This window comes from Grammomys surdaster, unplaced genomic scaffold, assembly GCF_004785775.1.
Source record: "Grammomys surdaster isolate TR1022 unplaced genomic scaffold, NIH_TR_1.0 334, whole genome shotgun sequence".
Classification (NCBI taxonomy): domain Eukaryota; kingdom Metazoa; phylum Chordata; class Mammalia; order Rodentia; family Muridae; genus Grammomys; species Grammomys surdaster.
In genome coordinates, this window is record NW_021604753.1 from 1895134 (window position 1) to 1918644 (window position 23511).

Sequence of the window (23511 nt, forward strand, 5' to 3'; positions counted from 1 at the left end):
CAGCTAAATATTTGAGAGATTTTAGCTTGTAGATTCAATGCTAAAACTCATTGCTCCCAGAAACCACTATCCTGTTCTAATCTATTCTCTCTGTCTCACTGTCTGTCTGTCCCTGTCTCTGTCTCTCTCACACACTCTCTCCAGCTCCCTCTTTCTCTTCTTTCTGCTTTTTCCTCCCAAGTAAGCAACAAGAAGACCACACAAAAACCTCACCATGCTTAAAATTCTAGCCTCCAAACTGAAGGGGAAATCTATTATTTAAGCCGAATCTATGACAGCTTAGCAAGAGCCTAAGCTAACTGATATAAAAACAACACAGTTTATTCGCTTAGTTTCTTATCTCTGCTGATTTGATGCTCTTTGCTCAGTTGGCTTTTACCTGGTTGTTATTTTCAGCTGTTATCATTTTAGCTTCCAGATAAAATCCTCCACTCAGACCTACCACATGAGGGGCATGTGTGTGTATGACACAATAGGGACATGTGTGTGTATTACACAGAACCATCATGCTTCACATACAGAAGCCAAAGCTAGGACTGGCTAGATGTCATGCATGCTAAAATATCTTTTACTCCAACATGAGGCCCTGAGTGTATGTCTGCAATGCCAGTTCAGGTATTTTATTACAATTACAAAAATACACTAATATGCCTTTCTAACATTATTTCTTGCCATTTTCCATTTTTACTTTTTCCATCAGCAATGCTAGCATACCATTCCCTGGACTGCATCATAAACTGTCATGCCTCTAGATAGGTTTAAGTCCCTACCTCACTTTGTTCATCTCATCTCAGCTAACTGAGCTAGTTTGTATTTCTCCTAACTTCCATATATTTCTTTCTCTGGGGACCATCATACACACACATTCCAATTTAATTGAATTTTCATGGATTCTTGTAGGCCAGAATATTAACTTTCTTATAGTACCACATTATGTTGTTACAAACTGGGGAGGTGTTCTTTTCTTCTTTTCTTCTATCCTATGTGTACCTTACTGGTGGGAGAATCTTGAGTCTACTTTGAATACTTAATATGTGTTCAATCAATGTGACAATGAGTACTAAGAAAAACTTACCAGAAGCATACAGACCCAAAACCATCTCCAGCTTCACAATGGACAGAAATCATTGAGTTTAACTTAATTTGCAAAAAGAAGAAGTAGGAGGAAGAGGAGGAGGAGGAGGAAAGAGAAGAAGAAGAAGAAGAAGAAGAAGAAGAAGAAGAAGAAGAAGAAGAAGAAGAAGAAGAAACAAAAAGAAAAACAAAAAAGCCTGTAAGATGGCTCCGCATGTAAAACTATTGGCTACCAAACATGACAACCTAAGGTCAATCACTGGGACATACATAATGGAAGGAGAGAACAGAGTCCCTGAAAGTTAAAGTTGCACACACACACACACACACACACACATAAATATAAATATAAATATAAATATAAATATAAAATAGTAGGCTGCATAAACAAGACTGAAACAGTGTCAATATCAGTAAACATAGAAATGTGGAAGGAGTAAATGCCATGTGATCCTAGATATAGACAAAGAACTACATACAACTACTGATTGCCAGGTGAGGAAGAATTGGACTCTCCCAGGGTGAGTCTCTTTAATGGTTATATAATACAAAGTGGTCAGCCCTGAAACTATTTGTACAGAAACAATAGGAATGAACTTGGCAGTCTATACTATTATACTTGTATATGTGTGTGTACATATAGTATATATGTGATAACAACAACCAACAAAGGGGGCTACCAATTTGAGAGTGTGGGTACATAGGAGGGGTTAAAAGGAGGGTACTCCAGAAGGCCTGGAGGGAGGAAAGGTAAAGGGCAAAGTGATATACTTTTATTTTAATTTAGGAATATTACATTTTATAAATAAAATAAAAATACAACCTACCACAGACATACCACATCATGATAGACTGGAGTCTGCTCGAAAGATGTCTTTGAGATGTCATTTTCAAAGCTTCAAATACAAGGTCAAGTTGATTTGGGCTTTATGTTAACCTCATTACCATCTTGAAAATCTGTTCCACTTGTCGATGTCTGTCATTCTGGGATACTTTGATCTATAGATGAAGGTCTGTTGTGTTATTGATTATCCTCAAGTGATAAATAGATACACATTGAAGCTTTCTGATGAATTTTGCAGGTGACATGCTCCTCTGTTGTTACCCTTCTCCCTCGTGTAGATTGAAGGCATTTTTCCTACTAATCACTATGGAATAAGTAAACATTAGGTGTTATGGTTTACCCGGGAAAGTGATTCACTCACACCTAGATGCTTATTTTATATAGGCTCTGCAGTTTTAAACTGGCAAATACATGTAACCAAAAAGAAAATGTTTGGGTATAGTGGCTGCTGAGAACAGGACATACAGTTGCCGGCAGCCATTTCTGGTTGAAAGTGTGTGACTAGGTTGGAGAAAGACAATCAGACACATAGTAAAGCCATCCATAGAGGCCAAGGACAAAGCACAGAGGGCAGCCAAGTGATTGTTACACAAGCATAACAACTCGAGTTCACACTCAGAACCACACAGGATTTTTATAGCTTTGTAGTTTTGTAGCATGAGCCCTGGTACTGGAAGAGGAGAAACAGTACAGCTGAAAAACATAACTCTATCTTCAGCAAGCTGCACCATCTCCAAACAAAGTGGAGATCGATAGAGAAAGAAATCCACTAATTCTTTAGCCTCCACATGTCTATGTACAGATGAGCAGACCCCCATATACACGTGTACATAAATGCATAAACCAAAGCATACACACATGTGTGCTCACACACACACTTTAAAAAACAATTGATAGGATAGTTGGAAAGATGGTAAGAATACTGAGGCACCACAATGAGAAAGAAAAGTAGGGGAAACAACTAAAATAATAGGTGGGTTAAAGAGCAAAGGGTCATTGTTCATCAGAAGGATAGTTGATTAAAAGATGGAGCAGCCAGCATGGAAACACAAAGGGAGGGACCCATGGTTCCACCTGTATAGGTAGTTGAGGATGGACTTGTCAGGCATCAGTGGAAGAGGAAGGCCTTAGTCCCTGGAAGGCTGAATGCCCTAGTGTTGGGGAATTCGAAAGCAGGGAGGCAGGAATGGGTGGATAGGTAGGGGTATACCCTCACAGAAGTAGGAGGAGGGGGGATGGGATAAGGGGTTTTGGAGGGGAACGGGGAAATGGGATAACATTTGAAAGGTAAATAAATAAAATATCCAGTAAAAAAAAAAAAAACAGATAATAGAACTGGCAATTGTAGTCAAGCAGTTGAGACTTTTGTCAACAATTTATTACCGGGATTCCTTATAATCCTCAAGGACAAGGTATTGTGGAAGGGGCTCATGGAACTTTAAAACAATATCTTCATAAAATAAAAAGGGGGAAGGTATATCTCTATACATCACAAATTTACTTAAATCAATCTCTTTTTATTTTAATTTTTTTAGAAAAATTGGATGCCAAGGAACTTTTTGCTGAGTGTCTATGGAACCCTACAACTAGGCATACATATGCCTAGGTGTAAAGGAAGAATCCACTTACTGGCATATGGTATGAACCCAACCAGGTATCTAATATGGGGAAGAGGGCATGTTTGTGTTTTTTCTGCAGGATGCTGAAGGAGAATGGTGCCTGCCAGAATGATTGGTGAGACATGCTGTTGCTGAGACAAAGAATGATGCTGACCTGTGAGCTTTCTGAGTGCCCTGACAAGGGTGACTGGGAAGCTGTATTGGACATATGTTCCTGACCCACCTTTACTTGCCTATATCCCAGATGGGACAAGCTGCCTTGCCTCAAGTTTTTAGACCTTGTGGGACAGAGAATCAAAAAAAAAAAAAAAAAAGAAGTTACAATGACTCTTGTATTTTTCTTAAAGCTGACCAGTTATTCAGACTCAATCATGTACTGGTCTAGTGTCCCGCGCAACCTCCCGCCAGCAGGAAAGACGCGGCACACTCAGGATCCTTCTGCAGTATAAGCTTTAATGCATCTTGAGAGGGAGAGCATAAGCTTCACAAACGAGGAGGGACCCCAAGGGCCTAAAACCCTTCCCTTATATAGAAAGCTAAGCTCGCCTGGGACGTGGCAGTCTCTGATGGGCTCCTGTTGCCTCAGGCCACATGACGTGTTCCAACTGTCAGATTAATAAAGGCGGGAAAACCTTCCAGCGCATGCGCACAGACTTGTTAATGGCAATGATGTGATAAGGATAGCTTCCCACAGTCTAGAAATCAATCCAATATTGGAAATAACAGTATTCATTTGGAAGGCTGGATCTGGACATTTTCAGAGACATATTTGGAAATTAGCTGCAGTTCTCTATAATGTTATGATAGCAAGAGATAAAGTTGGGACAGGATCTGGATTTCAAACAAGGGTTAGTGTATGTTTTAAGGTTCTTTTAATTGTCAAGTTAAAATTACTTTTGTCTATTCTACAGTAGTTATTGTAAGTTGCCTTGACTGTATACTTTCTAATTGTGTTAGTGTGTTGAAATCTGGCATGTCTGTTATGGGGGTCTATCAACCAGCTTTTGTCTACTGCCCCAAGTATTAAAAAAACTTGATTTTCTGAAAAAAATCTTGCAAGTGCTGGAAGAAGTTATGCTTTAAGCAGAAGCAAGAAGGTAGTGGACATGATTATTGCTGGTATAACAGCTTTAATTACATTAATTGCTAGCACCACTGCTTCTGCAATAGCTTTGACATAAGAAGTTAAGACAGCAATATTTGTTAATCATTTAGCAAAAATATGTTACTAATGTGTTGAGTATACAAGAGGATTTATATAGGTGGTTGGAACAGCGGATTGATGCTCTTTATCCTATTCAAATTATCAGATGGAGGTTCAGGGTTTAAGAGTTAGGAGCCATCTAGAGTTTCAAACCAAATACCACTTGAGTTGTGTTACTTCTAAAATTTACAATGATAGTTGTTATAATTAGAAAAAGTTTAAAGACACTTGTAGGGTAGTTGGCATAATTCTAACATCTCTCTGGATGTTTTAACTTTGCATAGTGAGATTATGAATTGAAAGAATGCTGTTCTGCTGAGCTTTAATGCTGCAGATAATGCTGATAAAATTATCCATGGCTTGAGGTCAGTATTTCCATTTTGGTCAAACCTCAAGTATGGCATACATAGCTTGATCATGCTAGACCTTTTTGTCCTGGGAATACTTTTATTCCTGGCCATCATGTTAAAACTTGTCTCTAACAACATCAACATGTTGGTAGCCAAAGTACATGACTTGAAACTGAAAATGAACCCCCAGACAGAGTTATTAATTTAACAGGCTGGCAAGCCAAGGACAGGTAAGATTCTGCACAGAGCCTTACCAACCTAAGACATAAGTGTATTGCTTTTGATAATGCATATTCCATAACAGGTAAGGAAGGCATTCTTGTCAGAACCACCTAAGACAGACTCAGTCTGGTTTATGCAATAAAAAAGGGGGAGATGTGGAGAGCTTTCGGGGCTGCCTGGCAGGAATCTATCATTGGCCAAGGACAAGGAAATGGACTGCTTGGAAGGAATCTGATATTAGGCTAGAACAAAGAAGTAATTTCAGACAGGAATCTAAATCCTTGGCTAGAACAAAGAAGTAATTTCAGGCAGGAATCTAAATCTTAGGCTAGAACAAAGAAGTAATTACAGGCAGTAATCTAAATCTTAAACTAGAACAAAGAAGTAGGCTTCAGGTATGAAAATGACTTTGGACTAGGACAAGGAAGTAGGCTCATATGTTTTGGACATCCTGATAAGCCCTTAGAAATAGTGATCATGGGAGTGATCACAGTACTCCTGCTTGTTCTTTGACTATCTGGGTTTATTGTCTTGCTTGTTCCCTGACTATTTGCATCTACTGTATCGCTAGTTCCTCAACCTAGAACTGACCTTAATACTTACATGTAATTTAAATGGCATAAAAGCAAAAAAGGAGGAGGAGGGATGGGATGGGAATTAATTGGGGGGGAGGGGATTGGGAAAGGGGATAACATCTGAAATGTAAATAAATAAAATATTGAATAAAAAATTTAAAAATAAAATAATAACAAAATAAAAAGATGGAGCAGTTAATCCAGAGCCAGCATTTGAGAATTGTTTTATCTGACATGTTCATACTTAAGAAAATGTCTTGCATGTAGAACTTAGAGCCAAAGATTCTCAAAGTGGAATCTATGGCTAGAGACATAGGGTGTAACCCAGATAACTCCTAGCTTCCTGAAAGGACAAATAAGAATATTCAAAATAAGTTTATCTTGTTAGATAAAAAGAAAGTAAAGAAACAGAATGTAGATCCATCATGATCTAAATCTGCAGCCATTGCCAAGGGAACAGACAATGTTCTTGAAATTTCTGAATAATTACTAGTCTAAAGAATTGCTCCCCAGCTGGCAACATCCTTCAACTTAAATTTCATCAATAATTATAAACACCAACCAATAAATACCACTCATCTGTAGAAATCCAACAGTGTGGAAGAACATCCAAAAGACAATAAGCATATTAATGTGTAAAGAACAGTTAAAAAATTAAACCCAAAGAAATTTACTGTATTGTCACACCAGCAGGAAAGAACAGGCTGCTGGGAAAAAGAAATAACTCTCAAAAACAAAATCTAGTGGGATGGTTTTAATTGTCAACAAGACACAATCCAGAATACCACCCCACTCTCCAAGAAGACCCTCTTACTGAAAGATTATTTAGATCAGGTTGGCCTGTGGGCATGCCTGCAAGATTCTCTCAAAATGGATGATGTGAGAGGACCTGCCAAGTGCAGCAACATTCCCCCAGGTTTGGACCCTGAACTATACAAGGATAGACAGGGGACTAAGCACAAGGAGCATCTCTCTGCTCTTGATTGTGAATTTGACTCACTGTCTCCAGCTCCCCTCTCAATTTCTTCTTGGTGATAAAGTGTAATCTGGAATTATAAACAAAATAAACCTTGTCTTTCTTAGAGTTGCTTTAGCCTGAGTATTTATCATAGCAACAGAAATGAAACTAGGGCAGCAAAGATGGCCAAGCTAAGAACTATGAGATGGATGCTCTGTATGGAAGCACGGATAACAGTGAATATTAAAAATCTTGATTAGAATACTTAGCTGAAAAATTCTTTCATAACTGGCTAATTTAAAAAAAAAACAGGTCAAATATAATAGGGTCTTGCCAAGGAAAAGAATGAATATGCTTGGTAGATTCAGTATTTACTTAGTAAGTCTTCCAAAGAACAAGAGAAATTCTGGAACATGAAAGAAGTCTTTTAGAATTTATTTTAGTTTTAATTATGTGTGTCTGTGTCTGACTATGTGCATGTGAGTGCAGGTATGCACAGAGTCCAAAGACATTGGATCCTCTGCAATTGCAGCTACAGGTACTTCTGGGCTCCCCTACATGAGCCTCTGGAAAGGCAATATATATTCTTATCTGCTGAACCATCTTGCCAGACTCCTGAAAGGAATTTTAGATTTCTCATGTAGTCAGTGGTAGTATTCCATGTATTTATTATTGTGTGTATGCATGCATAGTAGGCCATGTGCTTTGGCACTTGAGTGGTGATCAGAGAACAACTTTGTAGAGTCAGCTCTCTTTCGACATTTCTTTTTTATTAATCATTCCATTTGTTTACATCTCAAATGATATCTCACTTCCCACCACCCTGCCACCAACCCCATCTGCCCTCTCATTTTTTGTTCCTGTTCTTGCTTTGGACAGGAACACTTCTGGATTAAAAACTTTGAGGTGGTGGGTAGCCCCATCCCTCAACCAGGGCCATGCCTATCTACTGGAGGTGTTCTCTACAGGTTCTAACTCCCACTTCTCTGCACATTTCAGCTAAAGTCATCCTCATTGGGCCCTGGGAGCTTCATGTTTCTCTGGTGTCTGAAACCCTCCAGTGGCTATCCTCAGTTCCTCCATCCCCTCTGCTACCTATATTTATTTGATTTCCCAACCCTCTGTACCTCTCTCACATCTCCTCTAGTTCTTGATACTGCCCCTCCCAGTCCCCATCCCAGGTTCCCCTCTCACTACTCCTCCTACAATCATCCTGTTCTCCCCTCAATGTAGGACTGAAGCATCCATATCCTGTTCTTCTTCCTTCTAAACTCCATATGGTCTGTGAGTTGTATCATGGGCATTGTGAGCTTTTGGACTAATGTCCACTCATCAATGAGTGAATACCATGTGTGTTCTTTTGTGTCTGGGTTACCTCACTCAGGATGATATTCTCCAGTTCCATCTATTTGCCTGCGAATTTCATGAAGTCATTGTTTTTAATCGCTGAGTAGAACTTCATTGTGTGAATGTACCACAATTTCTGTATCCATTCTTCTGTTGAGGGACATCTGGGTTGTTTTCAGCTTCTGCCTATTATAAATAAGGCTGCTAAGAACATAGTGAAACATGTGTCCTTGTTATATGTTGGAGCAATTTTTGGGTACATGCCCATTAGTGGTATAGCTGAGTCTTCAAGTGGAACTATTTCCAATTTTCTCAGGAACCACCAGACTGATTTCCGAATTGGTTTGACCAGCTTGGAGTCTACCAGCAATGGAGGAGTGTTCCTCTTTCTCCACATCCTCACCAACATTTGCTGTTAACTGCATTTTTGATCTTAGTCATTCTGATTGGTGTGAAGTAGAATCTTAGGGTCGTTTTGATTTGCATTTCCCTGATGACAAAGGATGTTGAACGTTTCTTTAAGTGCTTCTCAGCCATTCGAGATTCCTCTGTTGAGAATTCTCTACTTAGCTCTGTACTCCACCTTCTAATAGGGTTATTTGGTTCTCTGAAATCTAACTTCTTGAGTTCTTTGTATATTTTGGATATTAGCCCTCTACCAGATGTAGGGTTGGTAAAGATCTTTTCCCAATCTATGGGTTGCCATTTTGTCCTATTGATAGTGCCCTTTGCCTTACAGAAGCTTTTCAGTTTTATGGGGTCCCATTTGTAGATCATTGATTCCTGTATATTGAACCATCCTTGCATTCCTGGGATAAAACCTACTTGATCATGATGGATGATTGTTTTGATGTGGTCTTGGATTCGGTTTGTGAGAATTTTATTGAGTATTTTTGCATTGATATTCATAAGGGATATTGGCCTGAAGCTTTCTTTCTTTGTTGTGTCTTTGTGTGGATTAGGTATGAGCGTAATTGTGGCTTTATAGAATGAATTGGGTAGTGTTCCTTCTGTTTCTATTTTGTGGAATAGTTTGAAGAGATTTGGTATTAGGTCTTCCTTGAAGGTCTGATAGAATTCAGCACTAAAACCATCTGGTCCTGGGCTTCTTTTGGTGGGGTGACTTTTAATGACTGCTGCTATTTCCTTACGGGTTATGGGACTGTTTAGATGGTTTGTCTGCTCCTGATTTAACTTTGGTACCTTGTATCTGTCTAGAAAATTGTCCATTTCATCCAGATTTTCCAGTTTTGTTGAGTATAGGCTTTTGTAATAGGATCTGATGATTTTTTTTAATTTCCTCAGTTTCTGTTATGTCTGTCTCCCTTTTCAGTTCTGATTTTATTAATTTGGATACTGTCTCTCTGTCTGCCCTCTGTTTAGTCTGGCTAAGGGTTTATTTACCTTGTTGACTTTCTCAAAGAATCAGCTCTTGGTTTTGCTGATACTCTGTATAGTTCTTTTTGTTTATACTTGGTTGATTTCAGCCCTGAGTTTGATTATTTCCTGCCTTCTACTCCTCTTGGGTGTATTTGCTTCTTTTTGTTCTAGAGATTTCAGGTGTGCTGTCAAGTTGCTAGTGTATGCTCTCTCCAGTTTCTTTTTGTAGGCACTTAAGAGCACTGTTTTCATTGTGTCCCATAAGTTTTGGTATAGTGAGCCTTCATTTTCATTAAATTCTTGAAAGTCTTTAATTTCTTTCTTTATTTCTTCCTTGACCAAGTTATCATTAAGTAGAGCATTGTTCAGTTTCCACGTGTATGTGGGCTTTCCATTATTTTTGTTGTTGTTGAAGACCAGCCTTAGTCCATGGTGATCTGATAGGATGCAAGGGATTATTTCAACCTTTTTGTATCTGTTAAGGCCTGTTTTGTAACCAATTATATGGTCTATTTTGAAGAACATACCATGAGAAAAGGGTATATTCTTTTGTTTTAGGGTGAAATGTTCTATAGATATCTCTTAAATCCATTTGCTTCATAACTTCTGTTAGTTTCACTGTGTCTCTGTTTAGTTTCTGTTTCCATAATCTGTCCATTGCTGAGAATGGGGTATTGAAATCTACCACTATTATTGTGTGAGGTGAAATGTGTGCTTTAAGCTTTAGTAAAGTTTCTTTTATGAATGTGGTTGCCCTTGCATTTGAGCACAGATGTTCAGAATTGAGAGTTCATCTTGGTAGATTTTTCCTTTGACAAGTATGAAGTGTCCTTCCTTTTCTTTTTTGATAACTTTTAGTTGAAAGTTGATTTTATTTGATATTAGAATGGCTACTCCAGCTTGTTTCTTGGGACCATTTGCTTGTAAAAAAAATTTTCAGCCTTTTACTCTGAAGTAGTGTCTGTCTTTGTCACTGAGATGTGTTTTCTGTATGCAGCAAAATTCTGGGTCCTGTTCCTTATGTTCTTATGTGTGCCTCTTGCCATCTAGTTATCTCTGGTGTTATCTGACCTCCATGTCTCTGACTCAAGCCTGTCCTTCCTGTAAGCCTGTAAGCCTGTAAGCCTGTAAGCCTGTGATCCTGTGATCCTGGATGTGTCAGAATACCTGGAGAGTTGATCTGCAACTGGAATGTGGGCTGTTTGGGTTAGAATCTAGAGCTGAGGCTCTGCTCCCAGCACAGGTGGAAACCAGAAGACCCTCTTTTGACATTTCTATGGTTTCTGGGAATCAGGCTCAGATCATCAAGCCTGCATAGCCATACCTTTTTTTTTTTTCTCTTTTGAGCCATCTCACCTCACTGGCTAAGATTTCATTTTTTAAGTGTAGTTTTACTGAACACATATGTATTTTGCACTATTTAAAATGCAACCACAAAACCATTACATAAGAAGATATACCAATGACTTCATTTGAATTCCATGTATTATGGGAAGACGCTGAACTTTGCTGCTTTGGTCCAAAGTAGTATAATATATAAGCCCACACATGTCTTAGATAGTGGGAGACAGGCAGCTGAAGACTATGATCCCTGAAAGAGGGGACCTTCTCAAGTGGCCCCATGATTGTCCAGATCCCTGCTTAGAGAAAATGCCCCCAGCATATTTAGAGATCAGATGACCTAGTGGAATACAGTAACCCTAACTTAGTGCTCCTTCAAGGGGCTCAGATCGCTTCTCTGGCTCTGCCCTCTGAAGCATACACATCTTGATTTTTAGTCTCCAGCTGGCTTTATTCCATGCTGCTGCTGTTCTTGGTGGTCATCCCATGGTACTGGCATCTACAATGTGCTGGAGTCTTCTGTCATGACTGATTTGTACTTTCACCAGTAACCTTTCCTGGGCTCTCTTTGCCAACTCTGTCTCTGCTGTCACACACACACACAGTTATGGAAAAAGAAATAAAAATAATAATAAAGCCTGAAAACAAAGGAATCACACACACAGAGGTGGCCAGGGACTTCTCACTGAACCAATGGAAGACCAAGAAAACAGAATTTTAAAAAGATGATCAGAAATCTAAATACAACAAAAATAATCTTTAAAATAGGATATGATATAGGCATTTTGGATAAACACAACCTGGGAGAATACATTATTAACAGGTGCATTGAAAGACATAAAAAGGTTACCTTTCAAGTCACAAGGAGCTGATACAGATAAAAGTCTGGTTAAAAACAAACCAAAAGAAAACCATGAGCACCAGAAACAATAAAAAAAAAAAAAAATGAAAATACAATGTCATGGTTTTTTTTCTCATAATTATCATAAAACAACACTGACTAAACAAAAGCAGCCTTGTGAAGTGGGATTAAAAGCAGACATAGAAATAAAGTTACACAGGCCAGTACATAAAGCAGAGGGAGTCTGTGTAATGAAACCACATTCCCAAGGTAATGTTTATAGAATATGAAATATAGACTCTGGAGCAAACATTGGAGTAGGAACGTGGGAAGTGATCCAGGGACAAATGTAATAGGGTGTGGGGTAAGGAGCAGACAAAAGTTACCCAGTGGTAAGAGTCTCACTATGCTCACTGTATGTTCATTTATATAATTTAAGAAGGTATAGTCATAGAGCTAGAACAATCACTGGGAACCAAGGGTGCCTTAGTTTCCATCCTGTTGTGATAAAATACTCTGACATGAGCAACTTAAGGGAGAAAGGATTTGTTTCACTTAGAGTTCAAGGTGCATCTACCATGATAGAGAAGTTAAGACTGGAGGAACTTAAAGCAGAAGGTCATATCACATCCACAGTCATGACGGGGGATGAGTACTTGCTGGCCCTCAGCTTCATTTCTCCATTTATATAGTCCAGATTCTTCTGCATAGGGAATGGACATGCCCAAAGTAGGCAAGTCTTTCCTCCTCAAATAATGTAAACAAGATAATTCTCCACAGGCATGCCCAGAATCCCTCTCCTAAGTGAGTCTAGATCTTGCCAAGTTGACAATTTCACTACCTATAGGAGCTGTCTGATTAAGAAGATAGTGAAAAGTGTCATATAGATATTCTATTGCATGTTGTCTTAAAGAAACACATTTTAGAACATAAGTGTGTGGCATGAGGTAGAGTGCTTGCCTCCCATGCTTAGAACCTGGGGTCAAACCCCAATGCCTAAATAAATATGTAAATGTATGCATGCATGCTCTCTTACTTAGGATTTTACTGCTGTAAACAAATACCATGACCAAGGAAACTCTTATAAGGACAACATTTAATTGGGGCTGGCTTACAGGTTCAGAGGTTCAGTTTATTATCATCAAGGTGGGAGCATAGCAGTATACAGGCAGGCATGCTGCAGGAGGGGCTGGGAGTACTACATCTTCATATGAAGGCAGCTAGGAGAAGACTGGCTTTCAGGAAGCTAGAATGAAGGTCTTAAAGCCTATACCCACAGTAACACACTTCCTCCAACAAGGCCACACCTCAAAATAGTGCCACTGCCTGGGCCAACCATATTCAAACTACCACATGTGCATATATATACATATATGCACATATATGTATTCAACGCTGATGTTAAAACAATGGGGAGTTCTTGCTAGGCAAACTGGGCATAGAAAAGCATAAAACCACATTTAAAAGAGTATTATGGGTTTTCACTATAGTACTAGTATAGTATAGCATTTGCCTCACATGTGCAAAGGGTTTAATTCCAAGCATAGCAATAAAAAAGCCATTACCAACACCAGATTTTATGACAAGGAGTTTTAAAGAAATGAAAAGTAAGGATAACAATAGTAAAATTCACCATGAATATACCAGAATATTAAAATTCATGAAACCTAAAGTGACAGAAATAAAGAAATAAACATCTTAAATCATATTGGGAGGTGTGAAAAGCCCCTCTTACCAGCTGATAGAGGAAGTGAGAAATTCTTAGCAAGGGTATAAAACTTCAAAACAACAATGTAAACCAATGTGACCCAGCTGATATTTGCATAACAGCACACTCAAAACTGCAGAACACACATTCTTTTCAAGGGCTTATGAAACATTCACCGAGGTAGAATGTATACTGTGCACTAAAATCTCAATTTCCAACTGGTAAACTTATTTTTATATTTCAAAGGAAATAATATTAGTAGGTGTGCTTGGTGGCATTTAATTCCTTCCTTCTGTCACTTTGATCTCAGTAGCAGTACACACACCCATAGTGCTGAGTGGCCGTCACCACCATCCATCTTTAGAGCATTGAATATTTTAGTTTTGATGAATATTTACTAAATGTGTATATTAATAAAACTCGGTGCAATGTTTCAACACACACACAATACACATTTGTCTGATCAACTGAATCTGATTTTATTAAAGACATTAAATAGCCTGGGCACGGTGATGTGTACCTGTGACCCAGCACTCAGAAGGTGGAGGTTGGAGAATAAAATTTTCGAGGTCATATGTGATTATATACCGATTTGAGGCCAATCTGGACTAGGGTCTCTGTTAGAGGAGGGTGAGGGAGGAGAAAGGAAGAGGAGTGGAGAGGAGAAGGGAAGGGGACTTCTGAGAAAAATGGAAAATAAAGAACATACTTTTAAATAATAGAGGACTTGAAGTCAAGAAAAATATTAAGTACTTTGAACTAAATGAAAATAAAAATCTATTTTAAGGTTTGTATGCTTCTGAGAAAGTATTATGTAGAAGACTTTTTATAATAACAAATGTAAACACTGGAAAAAAGATATCACATAGGCTAAGTTTTTGCCGCTAGGAAACTATAGAAAAAAGAGCAGCTTAAGATTACAGCAAGCAAAGGAAAAACTAATAAAGTTTGAAGTCAGTGGAACGCAAGGGAACAGCAAAGTTCAGTTTTGAAAGGACGAGTAAAATTGATAAACTATCCAAGCTAACCACAAACAAAGGAAAGATATAAATTATTAATATTAGAACTAAAAGAGTGCTTAAGATCCAATTGGAACTAAATTAAATTAAGATCCAATTTCCAGAGCCAATGGGATTTAAAAGCTAATCCCAATTAGCAAAGCTATAACCAAGAGAAGCAATCAAGAGCTGCTGTAAAGGCAGGCACCTTGACTGGTTGGTGGGAACAGGGGTTAGTAAAGCCACATTGTGAGCACAAACACGCAAATCCTCAACACAATCTTAAGTAATGGAATCTACAATGCACACAAAGATTTTACTTTTATAGGACATTGGGGTAAAACAAAAGGCATTCAAATAAAGCATGAACTTTTGTTAGTACTATAGTGTGTTAATATTTGCACCCTAATGACATGTGTGCTGTGTGACAAACTGTCAGACAAATGTAGGACACAAGTAATAGAGGACATAGAGTGCCTTTATATACTGTCGACAAAATAATTCTATAAATTCCAGCTACTCAGAAGTAAGAAAGTTCATTTACACAATGTGGGGTGAGAAATAGAAATAGTAGGGCATGCATATCACAGAAGTTGAAAGCGGGCTCTTTCAGTACAGAGTGGAGAAGGAAGGGTCAAGGGTCAGCAAAGGCAAATGTGTGAAAATGCCATTCTGAAACATTAGCTTGTGTGCTCATTTTAAAATACAGGCATGCTCCTTTGAAAGAAATTGAATATAGTACTATTGTTCAACCAATACAAGTCAAGAAAGAAAAATGGACATGTACGCGCATGCTGATGCACGTGCACACACACATTCACACAAACAGCTGGTAAAAATAAACATTTCAATGGTTCAGATCACACCAGCAGTTATACAACTTGCAAACAGCCTCAGCATGTAAGCTGGGAAGATGGTATGGTATCTGTCTTTGAGACACATGCTTTATTAGTATCTTAGTTGCTTTTCTGTTAATGTGACCAAAAGCAACTCATACTGTCAGATGAGGGAAGGCACAGCATGAAGCTGAGCGATCACCTCTCAGCTACACCAGGCAGCAGAAAGCCAGAGCTGCATGGGGCAAGGCTATAAAACCTCAGCCCAGGGGCCTCATCCTTTTAGGGTCACATGTCAGATATCCTGCATATCAGACATTTATATTATGCCTCATGACACTAGTAGTAAAATTGAAGTTATCAAGTAGCAATGAAAATAATTTTACAGTTGGGGGTCACTGCAACATGAAAAACTGTATTAAGAGATCATAGCATAAGGAAGGTTGAGAACCACTGCCAGCTATCACAAGTGAAATATTTTCCCTAGCAAGGCTCCATCTTCCAAAGGTTTCATAACTTTCCCAAACAGTATCTCCTGGGGGACCAAGTATTCAATACACAAGGACATTTCTTATTCAGACACCAAAATCACAGGGATCTTGAGAAGATGTGTGTGCCCTCAGCAAACTCCTATCCAGTCACAGGCTGTGGTTTGGAACTGTCACACTTGACCTTGAGAATGATCCAGTGAGGTGTGCTATGTTTTCGTTATTATACAGTCATATACAAGTAGTAGAAGTTAGAGGCAGACTCAAGGTCAGGCTGCCTGAGGCATCTGGTTTTATGTCTTGCCATTGGTGGGGCATGTAGACCAGACTGTGACTGGTATGTGCCACAGCAACATTAAATAGCCATGATCACAACTAAGGGAGGGTATACTGACCGGCACCCTGGGCTGCACGACTAGGGTTACCGTGGGAATCTTGACAAGAGAGCTGCTGCATGAATTATCGTTATTCACTGATGTCCTTGACTGGAAGGAATCAAAGAGTCCTCCGCCAGATTTCTCAGGAGGACAGTGATTGCTGCTGAGGGCCTTTTGACTTCTTCAGCCATTGCGATTTCTCTGACAGCCTGCGTGCCATGGAATTTGGGCCACTCGACCCAATCAGGAACAGTTTCCTCCCTCCTTTCAGGATCAGCCAGAGGTAATTTGGCTCCCCTCTGTTTGCCCCATTATCTCCTCCCTGGGGGTTTAACAACCACTTCACTGCACAGCTGCTAGAGGCTGGACTTATTAATTAAAATTTAAAAGAAAGACCATTTTGGGTGCCTTGATTGATCACCCTTTACATCAGAAAACATACGAGTGTATAACCTCTTCAAGAGATTTCAACTGCTTATCAAGGGAAAGAAAACTTTCTAAAAATAGTGTTTATATTTATTCTTTGAAGAAAACTTCCCCCCTCTAGACTACATTAGCTGCATAAAGTCCATTCCCTAAGCGTATACATCAGTAATCAAACCATAAACGCAGACATTAAGGCAGAACAATCTTGCTGTATATAGCACTTGGAAATTTCCCCAGAATATTAAAATGGATTCATATGGGGAAAGTAAGAGCCAGGATATCAAATCAAAGAAGGAGAGAAACCCACTGAGGAGTAAAAAGAGACAATTTGACACTTTAAGGTAACGCTCCAGCACTGTCCTCTTTCACCAGGTACCAAGACAACTGGATGTACAGGGACACACATCCAACGTTTTCATCTTTGAGGCTTCAAGTGAGAAATAAGCCAGCTAATGACATGTGTTATGGGTGTCTGTCTGTCTAGCCAAAGCTTTTACTGTTGTCAAAGTGGAGAGAGGCAGGACACACAGCAAGTTATTTCTTTCCTAAAAACAACTGCACAGGGAGCCTGGGAAGATGGCTAAGCTGCTGAATACTTGCCTCTAAAGCCTGAGGATCCAGTGTGAAAATCAGGATGTGATGGTATGAGTGTGTAGTCTCAGCACTGGGGAAGCAGAGATGCAGGACCACAGGAGGTCAGTGACCAGCTAGTCTAGCTGAACTGCTGAGCACCCGATTCATGGAGACACCTGGATGTTGGGAGGAGAGGAAGGGCTGATATTAGGTTGTAAAGTGAATAAATAAATAATAAATAAATAAATAAATAAATACATTTAGAAAAAAGGAAAAGAAAAATCTGGTTGAATTTTCCTAAGTGCCTCTACACTTAGCAGACAAAGGCCTGGTACACTAAGAGACTTACCCACCAGTGTAGGTACCCAGGTGCAGACTGGGATATAACATCCCAGCATCATTGAAACTGTAGAGTGGTGGTGTTTTGTGTTGTCTTGCAGAGGACACAGAGGTGAAACTTAGATCCCTACTAATACTGCTTTCCCACAGCTGAGAACAACCAAGTCCAAAGGAATATAGTAGAAATTCTGACCAATCAGCTAGAGGCTCAGCACAGTATCTCCACTGCTATTATTTTGTAGCTTGACAAGTTCAGACAAAGAGAGCCAAAAATGCCAAGTCTGGTTTCCTCAAGAGTTTAAATCTGCAGGGAGAGAGACATTGTGACTCAGCACAGAAAATCTGCTGAACTGTCAAAGGGCATAGGTGATAAGAAAGGCAGAGGGAAACGTGCAGACCCCTTTCAACACATGTGTAGCCTGGTGAGAAACAATGACATGACAGCGCATCGTAAGCGAGAAGAGAGACAGTGAAATTCAGTGCTTTCCAACCACGAGGCATTCTGCCCAGTACACTCAGCCCTTATACAGCTAGCAATTCACTGTGTATCCACGGTGCCATTGCTGGCATTTGTCCAATAACAGTTGGCTCTATGAGAGTGACCAAAGATACCCCACTTCCCTTCCCTACTGATTCTACTTACACCAGAAAAAAACACTGGACTTGCTACATTCTCCTTAGGGTGGACAGTGGAGAACAGAGTAGGTATACAACTTCACACTCACATCAGAAAAACAGTAGCTGGGGTACAGCTTTTGCTTGTTTGGTTTTTTGAGTTAGGCTAATCTCAAACTCTCTGTGTCACCAAGAATGACATTGAACTTCTAGTCCTCCGACTTCCACCTCTGTGTGCCACTAAACCTTGGCTCTACTCACACTGCTTTGAGAAGAAACTCTAGTATGGTATTTTATATTCCATGAAACTCATTTGTTTCGATTATATTCCTGTGAATAAATTAAAAAAACATTACAACCACCATTATAAATCTATGAGAAGGTTTGCAGACAGACAGACTGACAGTCATACAGGCACATACACACACACATATGCACGGATGACTTAATCTTTTACCTCCCCTCTATCCCTCATTTTATTCAACTCCCCATCCTTCCTGCCTCCCTCCTCCCTCTCTTCCTTCCTTCCTTTCTACCTTCCTTTCTTCCCTTTGGTGTATACATGGGAGAGTTGTGTGTGTGCGTGTGTGTGTGTGTTCATGTGTGTGTATGTGGTATATAAACATGTATATGTATAAATAAGTGTGCCTATGCGAGCACATGGAGGCCAGAGCAAAACACTGTGAACCATATTCGATGACTTTACACTTTTATGTAGGCTTTGAGGACTCAAATTTCTGGTCTTTCAGCAAGTGCTCTTAACCATTGAGACATTTGTCTCCTCAGACCCCTCCTTCTACTATCTTTTAAAAAAGATATATCCTATAAATACAATGACATGCTTGTGGCTTGGATCTATTTCTTCTTCTTCTTGGCTCTTGATTATTGCACATGATATACCTGAAGCTCATGGGGAGCTCATGCGCTGGGGTTTGCGCCTTCCTGCTGTGCAGAAGTGTCTCCTGGAGTGAGCAGACCCACATTCCAGCTCCTCTTTGAGCACACAGAGCTGTGCACAGAAAAACTACAGCAGCAGCTTTGAGCACAGCGTCAGGCTGGAACCAATTAAATGCACTTTTAAGCAGATGTCCATCCTGGTCCAAATACAGTGAATTTTTAATGGGCTTGGAGGAGGTCTCTGGATATTCATTGGCTGACAAAGCTCTCTGAGGCACTGTTTTTGCAGAATCCAACAAAGGTCATTTGCCTCCTAGTCCAGCATTCCCACCCCAGTCTCTGGAGCAGCACTGTGGGGCTTTGGTCTTATTACGTCTTAGTTGGGCTTGGCCAAGATCTCCCCAAGGGTGAGTTCCACATTTGCAAATGTGAGTCAGCACTTCAGGTGGACATCTGCCTGGGACCAGGCCTCTGCCATCTGAGATGCTACACAAGTTCCTGACCCTTCTCAAGGTCAACTCTCATTCTTTTGCCCATCCAAACCCAAGACAGGACCCCTTTATCTGCTTCATCAATGAGATTCCTAAACCAACTCCTTCTGTGGGAAATGTGACCTTCAATGACTCCGAGATGTTTTCTTTGGGTTTTCCTAACTCAAGGTACTCTGCCCACTTTCATTTTCTGTTTACTGCCTGCTTCACTGGGTTAATGAGAGAGATGAGAGATTCAGCGGCACTGTGGCGCCTGCCCAGTCACCCCATCACAGAAGCATATTATTATCTTTATTTCAGACACAGATCCTCAGATAGGTTAATTGGCCAAGGTCATAACAGCTGCTAATTGCAGCTTCAGTACTTCAAGTCTTAACTCCAGAGCCTGCATACTTTGTACTCCAGTCTGCTGGCTTCCCTCCACCTTACTTCTTTGCAAAGAAGTTTCCACTTTCCCTTAGAAGTGCAATTTAATTGTAAATACATTCTTGCAAAGCTCATTCAGCCTCCCTCATTTTCTTTTCCTTCCCCTCTCTCCTAAGAGAGAGTCATTAGGAAGGTACATTCTGTCTTTAAGTCCTCTTTGCCTCATACCAGAGGTCCCCTTCCAAAGAACCCAGTGGAGGTGCCCTGGAGAGTTGCAGCAGCATCTGATACCCTCCCAGTGGGTCTGTGGAGACCTAGAAAAGCTGTATACTGATGTTATACCATTCTCAAGCTTGCTTCAGCCAGCCTACAGCCTGCAGACCCTCGCCTCCAGGGGAAATGTAAATGAAAGGCAAGCTGAATTTTTCATCAAATAAACAGTTGGATTCTGTTGGAGTCTGGTGAGCAAAGCAGGGCATTGCTCCATTTTAAGCCCTTATCAGAACCTGACAAACACTTCCTCCCCATGTGTGACTGGGTTTAAATTTACTGCTGCAGGTGGAGGGGTGATAATGGAGTCAGCTTCTCAGGGTCTTATCCAAAGCGTTTGTATAAAAGCTTTCTTTGGACAAGTGTCAGCCTGGCTGCTGAGGAACTTTCCAGAGCTTCACCCAGTCTTTGGTGCTTGCAAGTGTATGGCGTTTACTCCCAACTGTGAGTTAAATTTAAGACCCCTATGTACAAGGTCTATGGCCTTAGATTACAGCACTGCTTTGGATGACAGTTGGCCACCATTTTTACTGTGTTGCTTCTGCCATTGCTTCATGTATTTACCCAGAACTTATGCATAGATTCTTTCTTCTGATTAGAACAGTATTGAGAACTACAGATGAAGAAAGCCATTTTTGTCTGTCTCTGTCTTTTACATAGGAAACTAAAGTGTGGAGAGGGGCTAAGATTTAAGGTACAGAGTCAACAGTAGAATAGAGGTCTTAGCCAAGGCTCACTCTTGAGAGAGAAAGAACAGGCAGACATGGAACAGAATGAGACTAGACATGACCATCTAAGGAGACACTTGGCCTGGGGATAACCAGTAAAAGTTTGAGCATCCTTGGATATGTGGAGGAAGCTCTCCCTTGTCAACTTCTCATAGACAGTAAAGTTCTGAGAGACACAGTAGTAGCTCCCCCATATTCAGCTGGTAGTTTACCTAGCTGGTATTTTTTTTAACTTTTAAATGTTTAGTTATTTAAAGCATTGTGGGATGGTGTACATGTTTATTTGTGTACAGGATAAGTATGTGGAAGAGCCAAAGAGCAACCTTAGATTTTTTTTTCTCAGAAACTGCCCACCAAATTTTTGAGAAGAGGTTTTTCTCTGGAACCTGGGACTCCCAGATTCACTAGCCTGGCAGGCTATCAGCTAGGGATCACCTTGTCTCTAACCGCCTCTCACCCCAAGCATTGGGATTATGAGCATGTACCAACATATTTACCTTTCTGACATGAATCCTAAGGACAGAATTGGGATTCTCCTTCACCCATGGCCAGCACTTTATCAATGGGGCCCTCTCCTAAGCCTTCCAGCTGGAATTTAGTCCAGGGATATTTGACTTCAAAGGCATGCTTTGTATTCTAAAGGGATGCAGATTACTGCAAAAGCCCTGCAGTGCTTTGTATGGAACACTAGGATCTATCTCTCTCTCTAGGGTCAGCTCAGGCTAAACATCTCTTGAAAGGCAACTCTCTGGTACTTCCCCTAGCCATGGCACTTTGCATGCACATTCTTGCATGTCCTCTGACTCCAGCATATAGATTTTGTTTTTAACCTGTGAGATTTTATAATAATATTATGTATTTATTTTTTGTAATTTCACACACATCTACAATGTATTTTAATCATATCCCTCCACTATCTCTCAAACTCTATCAGTGATGGCTGAGGGCTGAGACCATTCATAAGCACCTATAGGAGAATGAAAACCTTATATTCTCAAAAGCGAAATCAATAAATAATACATAGGGAAAACGAATACAGAATATTCATGTTTTGATGTTTAGAAATACAGAAATAGCCTTCTGGAAGACAAAGCTAGCCAATATCACGGCCTTGTCTCTAAGGACACGCCAAGAGTGGAGACCTGGAGACAAGAGGAACAATTAAAGCTAAACTACTTTGAGATAAACACCACAACACATTTTAGGAATCTTCCAATGCCCATGATGAAACACAGCGACACACAGAGCCAGGCTCTGCTCTGAACCTGTAACCAGAACACGAAGTCTCACCATTCAAGCCATCAGAGGGAGGGAGCTGGAGTTGTGGGTTGTACTCTCACCATGAACGTATACCCTGAGCCCTTTGTAGATGTGGGTACATAATTCTCATAAAGCAGGTCTTGCAGAAGTGTTCCCTTTGTTATCGTTTGCTTGGGACCCACTCCAGAGTGCTAACAGCTATATGTATAATGGCAGGCATGTGGGAATAACCAGGAGGATGTGTCTGCTCACATACATAATAGGGACTTAGCAAAGACTTCCTGTGTGGAAAAATTAGGGACAGTGATTTCCACCACAATTGTAACTTTTTCCAGCTGCAAGTTGGCTTTAAAAAAAATTAAAGGAACTCTGGGATAGATATAAAGACATTTTGGCTCATTAGAAAAGAAATATCACAAGGAATTGTGCCCACCATACTACAAGGGAAGATATGTTGACATTAAGGATGGAGAGAAGCTCATTATCACTGCTGAGGGAGCGTCTTCATTCCCTCACATACGTAGAGAACATTATGTGCTGCATAGCAGTTTGCACAGCATGAGTTTCTCAAAGGGGGGTTTCCTTGAACATAAGGCATAGCTTACTCATTTCAGCATGCAAGCATCTTCCTGGTCCTTATCCACCACAAAAACAGCCAGGCGGGTCCCACTGACTGGCAATAATGGGGAGCTACTCCATCCCTCCTTCATAGAGTTTTTGGCTATAGGGATGCTTTGAGAAACAAGGGTGTGTACTCCAAAAAGGCATTGTCAGGTGCTATCTCAAGAAAGTGGGGGCAAGAAAAGACCCCTGGGGCCAGGTATCAAATAACAACACACCAGATTCTCACCACCAACCTACAGAGTCCCATTAATTCAATTGAGCAGAAATATAAGCAGTATTCTTGGAGATGCAGAGAGAATAGAGCAGGAAACGACCCAAGTTGCTCTGACTCACTCCTAATGGCTTATCACAAGTCAAAATGGATTGTATCATTTTCTTAACTGCTCCCCTCTTGTTACACAGTTAGAATACATTGTTCTTTTCACCATTGTAAATAACACCACAGTCAAGTGGGCTGGATTTTTCTTTCTTTCTTGCAATACCAAAAATCTCTGCCTACCTTTAGAATTGCTAGAGGTAGACTTGTTGAATTAAGAAGCGTGGATATCTTTAAGGCTGTTGATCTACATTGGCAAATTGCTTTCCATGGGCCAGCAGCAGTTCACATTGCCTCCAGCTGTGCGTGAGTGGGTCGATTTTACCACATGTCGGGCAGTATTGGACTTGACTTGACTCTCGTTTCCTCAATATCTATCATTCTCTCTCTCTCTCTCTCTCTCTCTCTCTCTCTCTCTCTCTCTCTCTCTCTCTCTCTCTCTCT